General features: G+C 33.9%; 1 protein-coding gene across 1 annotated transcript in view; it reads left to right on the top strand.

Annotated features, from left to right (window-relative positions):
• The first annotated feature begins 2,902 nt into the window (after positions 1-2,902).
• The window catches only part of LOC149775556 (uncharacterized), a 45,740-nt gene continuing 41,212 nt past the window's right edge, over positions 2,903-7,430 (top strand). The window contains exon 1 of the mRNA XM_089943783.1: positions 2,903-3,061. The gene's annotated coding sequence lies outside the window, so the exon portion shown is untranslated. The remainder of the gene's footprint in view (positions 3,062-7,430) is intronic.

Genomic DNA, 7,430 nt, shown 5'->3' with positions numbered 1-7,430 from the left:
TTTAAAAACTACTTATGTACTGAAGTTATATAACCTTGTTTATACGAGTACTTTTTCTTCCACAAAATAAATAAATGAACAAGAAGAAAATCCTTGTAGTCGATCACTATGGCTGCCAATGACACCATGTATTGTTATGCATATGTATATTGTGTTTAATTTTTTATCATTATAGACTATAAGGGTCATTTTGTAATCAACATATTACATCGATAACTTTTGTCTAGAATGTAAATTCTATATTAAGATAATTATTACATGTACTTGTAGGTAAACATGTTTATGTGGATTTGAGTTCAGGTCATTGGTTTTCCCCTCAGGAATTCCAGGACTACATGATGTTGATCATGTTCTTTACTAAAGTTTAAGTAAAAGACCTGACCTTGTTTATAATGTAGATTGTTCTGCAAATGAGCTTTTGACTCTCATCCTGGTCCTCTTATTGTGTCATAGATTTTTATATAAAGGTTCTGTTTACTTCAGAATTACTCCATATTTTAACATCAGTCTTAGTGGAATCAACTTAAGTTGTGTTGAGTTATAATTTGATTGGATATATTTATTTAAATTATTCATTGGAATTAAAAACTGCTCATTGATTTCGTAGTAAATTACTTTTGGATTGTTGTCAGTTCATTCAAGGACATTTTGGGTTATATCATTGTGATATATCAAGACTGTTCGCAACATTAGCATATTTAAGGCTCTTGCACATCAGCACATTCCAGATTTGAACTCATTTGGAACACTAATGGAATTCATTCAGAAAACTCCAGTGTATCCCCCAGGGGTGTAAAACTGAGGGTAAAAAAAAAAAACTTGTCAGAACTGGGGGTCAAATAAAAAATATGGGGGTCAAAAATGTACTGATAAATTTTCATCTGACTTGTACTTTTTCAGTTTGTAATAGGATACTGCAAGTTGCACAACATATTCTCTCTCTCTCTCTCGCTCTAAACATACAAACAAACCAACAAGCACAATTAACAAACAAATGCATTGTCCATTCAAAGAATAATTTTACTAGTTCATTTTTCTTTTAAAGTCATACTTTTGACAGTCTCCTTATAATCTTTTTGAAGCAACATTATAGACCAACACATTACATACAAGCCAATACAAAAAGCCTAATAAATCTTTTTAACCAAATGGCAGATAATTTTGTGCCCGAGACCGCTCCGGTGGCCTTGTGGTTAGAGCGTCCGCCTCGGATGCGGGAGGTCATGGGTTCGATCACTGGGCGAGTCATACCAAAGACTTACAAAAATTGTGCTAACAGGGGACTAGATTGGCGCTCAGCATTAAGAGGTTAGTGTTAGGATTGGTCAGCCTGGTGTCAGGATAATGTGACTGGGTCGGACATGATGCTACATGTCTGCGGCATGATGCCCCAGTGCTAGACATTACTATAAACTTGGTTACTAGAAATACCGAAACACACTGAAAAACCGAAATACTCACCAAAATACACATGCATTTACATGTTCTCTCTGTATATATCAGTTTCCATGCACAAATTATTATTTGTTTTTGTTTGAATAATAATAACAAAAAGCAAAATAAAATATGATTTATGTGATTTTGATACGAATTATTTACTTTTTTCCTATTTATAACACTATTCATGTAATGATGTCACTTGGTCGTACTTGATTCGACCGACCTATCCATCCCGGTGATTAAACTTGTTATGGAATGATCACAGGTGCTCGACGTGAGCTTGATGTTAAGAAAAAAATAATAATCTAAAGAAAAAAAATCATACAGAGTGACAAAAATACCTTAATATATAAGAGAGAGGGTCCTATGTCAGAACGGGTCATGGGGGTAATCTAAGGTATTTTTGTCACTCTGTATGATTTTTTTCTTTTAGATTATTATTTTTTTCTTGACATCAAGCTCGCATCGAGCACCTGTGGGAACGAACAGTCGTTATCATACCACCTTGTTCGGGAACGATCAACCTGTCCAAGAAAGTACGACCATTTGACGCGTGCTATAACTAGGAAAAAGTAAATAATTCGTATTAAAATCACATAAATCATATTTTATTTTGCTTATATTATTATACAAACAAAAACAAATAATAATTTGTGTGGATACCGATATATACAGAGAGAACATTTAAATACATGTGTATTTCTGTTTTTCAGTGTATTTCGGTGTTTCTAGTAACCCCTATAAACTGTCACACTGCGGACATCGTAGCGATATGACTGAAAAATTGTTACAGCTACGTTAAAAATCCGAATCATACACACATTTACTGCCTGTCATAAATGTGTACTATCATCGGTTTCATTGTACTTCGTCCTTGAACAAATTTATAAAACAATCAAGGAGGCTAATGATTCATCTTGTTTCTAATAAGTTACACTTGAACTTTACAATCTTTCTTTTATAGCAGCAAAGTTAAAAACCAACAAAATCTGTAATGACCTCCGACTGTAATCCAAATAAACGCATTTGTCTCGGCATGTTTACTGATTTCTTTGTTGTGAAAGAATGTCTTGGGTTATAATGTGTTCTCCAGATACCTTGTGGCGAACGAGGGCAGATTTTTAAACATTCTTAAACCCTGTCACGAATTATTCACTTTTTCAGTCTTCGCAATCACGCGATCATAAGTCACACCGGAATTAATGCTAATGGATGTGCAGTATTCCAGTCAAGGGAATTATTTTATCCATTTTTCATTAAAGTTAGATACACAGTTACTCTTTTGTGTTCTGCTTCTTTCACTTTCTTCGCTAATGATTCTTAGTACACAACGTTTTAATCTGGAGAGCACTTTCTAGTTCAACAAGCATTGAGGTTAAACATTGCTGAGCTAAATGGAAATCGCGTGAGAGCTTGCGATATTAGGGGAAGCTACTCCGTCATAACACTGTCTATGCTAGTTTGGTTCCTTATTAGGTATCTTCTCTGCATGGCACTCATGTATACGAATAGAGATTAGAGGAGCGCAACACAGGGAGTAAACGTTATGTTGGCACCCTATGACTCCGTTCCAGCAGATGCTGGTAAGGAGTTGGAGATTTCACCCTGTTTTTCGTCCTAAGTAAGTAAACATGAAGCCGTGTCAAACATGCCCTATTATTTTCAAGCTTTCTTTGACTTTCTCCCATGTGAACAGACTCCCGACTGGCAAGTTTTTCTGTGACTTTATATTTTCTGCCATTTACTCGCCATAGTCTTGAACGCTTATGATGGAATATAGTCGGCTGTAACTTAGTTAATGAAAGAATATATCCTAGTAAAAAGTGATATATATGGACAGTAACTAGAGTAGTGTACAGAATATAGATTTATATTTTTTTCTTTTAATGGTTTTAATGTTAGCATTTTAAAAATATTTTACAAGAAGACGATGCACATTTTAATTTTATCCAAAATATTGTTGATTTTACTTGAATAAATGTTTTGTGCCTACATGTTATTCGAGCATTCAGCTGTCTTGATCTTGGTCGTAATCACATTTAAAAATGACTACAATTTCCCTTTCAGCGTATTTTACCAGCATTTCTTTTGCAGCCCTCCCCCACTCCCAACGCACCTATAAGTACTTTTGTGACAGTCTTTTTTGAAACAGCACATAATACCATTGAAGTTTACCAAATGTTTGAACATCAACGAGACAACATTGACAAAAGGTCTGACATACCTAGATAGTTTATTAAAAGTAGACAGCATTGACAAAAGGTTTAACTTAGATGGCTTACTTAATATTCCACCACAATGCCAAAATGTCATGCTTAGATGGCTTATTTAATATTCCACCACACTTACAAAATGGACCTCTCCAGTGGCCGAGTGGTTAGAGCGTCTGCCCAGGATGCAGGAGGTCATGGGTTCGAACCCCAGCTGAGTCATACCAAAGACTTCTAAAAATGGTACTAACAGCTACCTCGCTAGGCACTCAGCATTAAATGGTTTTATTGTTAGGACTGGTCAGCCTGGTGTCAAGATAATGTGACTGGGTGGGACATCATGCTACATGTCTGCAGCAAGATGCCCCAGTGCTAAACATCACTTTAAGCTGCCACACTGCAGACATCATAGTGATAAGACTGGAAAATTTTTAAAGCTACATTAAAAATCTAAATCACACACACACACACACACACACACACTGACAAAATGTCTTGGCTTGCTTAATATTCCACCTCACTGACAAAATGTCCAACTTAGGTGGCTTATGTAATTTTCCACCACACTGACAAAATGTCCAACTTAGGTGGCTTATGTAATTTTCCACCACACTGACAAAATGTCCAACTCAATGGCTTTTAATATTCCACCACACTGACAAAAGGTCCAACTTAATGGCTGACTTAATATTCCACTACACCGACAAAAGTCAGACTTGGATGGCTTACTTAATATTCCACCACACTGACAAAATTTCTTAGATGGCTAGCTTAATATTCCACCACACTGACAATAAAGTCTTCATTATTATTATTATTATTATTACTATTATATTCCAACACACTGACAAAATGTCCAGCTTAATGGCTTAATATTCCACCACACTGACAAAATGTCCAACTTAATGGCTTAATATTCCACCACACTGACAAAAGTCAGATGGCTTACTTAATATTCCACCACACTGACAAAAGTCAGATGGCTTACTTAATATTCCACCACAGACAAAATATCCAATTTAGGTGGCTTACTTAGTTGTCCACTACACTGACAATAAAGTCTTTATTATTATTATTATTATTATTGATATTATTATTATTATTATTATTATTATTATTATATTCTACCATATTGACAAAATGTTTGAATTAGAAAGCTTATATACCAATAATTTCCCATTTGTTCCTTCATATACTGTTAAGCCTGTCTGTAAAAGACACCACTGTACATGATACAGATAGAGAGGTGTGCTTTATGTGAAGGTTGCTTTAAATGATGGAACTTTGACTGCAAGCATATACTTAACCAAATTTTCATTGTCTGATGATATAAGTAACATCATTCAGATTCAGAAACTGAATTATAAAAATTATCCATTGAATACAGTCAAACTGTATATATATTCTTGTACAAATAGACATCATCCATTTATTTTGGGACAGGTGACCTTGTATAAAGCATATATAACTTGTGCACAATGGGTCTAATACATAGATTGCAGCATACGTGAAGGTGCAAGTTAATGTAGTGAAGGACTGCTGAAAAATTAATGAAGGTATTGACATTGTCATTGTTTAAACTTTTTTCAGTTTTTCAAGCAAGTAGTACATCTTTCAGTTGAAAACAAGAAGGCATATCACATTTATGATGATTACACTGAAACTGAATTTAAAGATAAAACTAAATCACACATTTGACTTGAAAAAACTTGTTTAACTGGTATTTATTTCTTACTTTTGCCAGCAGATGGCAATATGAATATTTTAATTTACTGAAATTTCATTGTATTGTTATTTAGAGTGTACTGAGAATTTTTTTAATAAAGAAAATTGAACAAAATATATGACTTCTTAAAAGTTGCTAATTTCATAAAGTTCATTCAAAATTTCTGGTCACTAATTGCTGTTTTTGATCATAAAACAGCTATATACATGTACAATGGTTTCATTTGCCAATTTTGATTGTCATTTTATTAATGTTCAGCTTTAAGTGACCTTGTATTTTGCATTTTCTGTCTGAAAAAAAGGGACCTATGCATGTCTCTGTTATAAGCAGACCATGGGTTAACAAGGTACAGTATAAAAAGGGAGCTTTTTATTATGATTCTTGAAAATGTCCTTGAAGTAGATCTGTCTTTAATGGACAGGTGTCACTGTACAGGTATTTTTAGCCATGATAAATTATCAGATTTGTTAGAATAAAGATTAATTATTATAGATATCTCTTTCTCATTCAATGCCTAATGTCCGCTTCATTCAACATGTACTAGCATGCATAAGAAAAGTACAAATACATGTATTAGATAAAATTAATCAGGAAACATTAGAAATACCAAAACAACCTAACCATATCTGATGTTCAAAAGTGTTTTTTTTCTTCTCAATAACATTTAGAGTCATGTAGAAGATAGATCACTATTGAAGAACATTTTTTTTGTTTTGTTGTTCAGGAGTGAGTAGTTTAGAAATATTTGTAGATGAATTGCACAAAACACATTAAACAGTTGATTTCTGTAATTTTAACAATATTAATTCAGGATTCATTGTAGACATGACCCATGGTTGTCATTGCTGGTGCATGAAAGTTCTCTCTGGGGCACATAAAAACCCATGAAAATAAGTTTACAGTTATCTTTAGACAGAATCCAATGCGTCCCAAGCTTCTGAATACAGTGCCAAAAAATTATAAGACGATCAGTTTCATTGGCTGAGAAAAATGTCTTATTGATTTTGATTAGTTTGGGCACCAATCAAGAGCTCATGGTGGGTCATTGATAGAAAATGTAAACCATGAAGATGAAAATCTTAAACAGAAATAGTATTGCATTTGCTTCGTAAAAAAGTGCAGGGAGGAAAAAGTGTTGACTCAAATGTGCAGAATAAATGGTAGAATGAATGGTTACTCAAGCATGATGAATTCAGCTCCACAAATTGAAGGATTTAGATAAGGAATTTATAATGATCACATGTGATTGAGTCATGGATTTATTAATTTCTGCAATAAGTATTAACTTTTCTGGCATTTTCTTTTCTGGCATTATATATTCTTAATCAGTTGCTGAATCAGACTTCTGCAGTTGGCTACAGTTCCTATTTCAAATAAAGTAACTATGTACTGAACATTCGACATAATTTTAAGCAGACAAGGAAATATAGGGATGGATGGTTTAGGGAACTTGTGCAAGGTACCTGGCATCGTCAGCTTTTATTGGGTCAGTTTTATCCACTCCCATTTTGTCCAGTTTCCCTACCCCTTCTCTCACCCCCATTTTTGTCAACAATAAAATAACTTTTGAAAAATTGTTTTATTGTATTACTGCTGGGAGGTGGGGGTGGCATCCAAACTGGCAAGATAAACTTTTTATCTAAAAATCGCATACCCATCCATGGTAAAGGAAATTGCAGAAACCTTGTAGTCTGCCTTTGCATTGACTAATAAAGCATACAATACCAGAAAATTAAATATTCATTGCAGAAATTAATAAATTCACAATGCAAGTGCCTGTGATACTGATATGTGTTTGAATTTCTTCACTAAACTTAAAACTAGAAGGATATTTGCAATTCTTTCCTTTTCTTTTTCTCCAATTGTCATCACTTTATTTTGACAAGGGAGACTCCATTCGGTCTGACTTCTGTCATTTCCAGAATGAGGTCTGATAATACTGTTGGTACTGTATAATACTGTTGGTACTGTATAATACTGTTGATACTGTATAATAATGTTGGCACTATATAATACTGTTGGTACTGTATAATACTGTTGGTACAGTATAATAC

This window comes from Sinohyriopsis cumingii, chromosome 19 (genome assembly GCF_028554795.1).
Source record: "Sinohyriopsis cumingii isolate HCF-2022 chromosome 19, ASM2855479v2, whole genome shotgun sequence".
In the NCBI taxonomy this organism is placed as follows: Eukaryota; Metazoa; Mollusca; class Bivalvia; order Unionida; family Unionidae; genus Sinohyriopsis; species Sinohyriopsis cumingii.
This window is presented reverse-complemented; position numbering and strand designations above follow the sequence as displayed.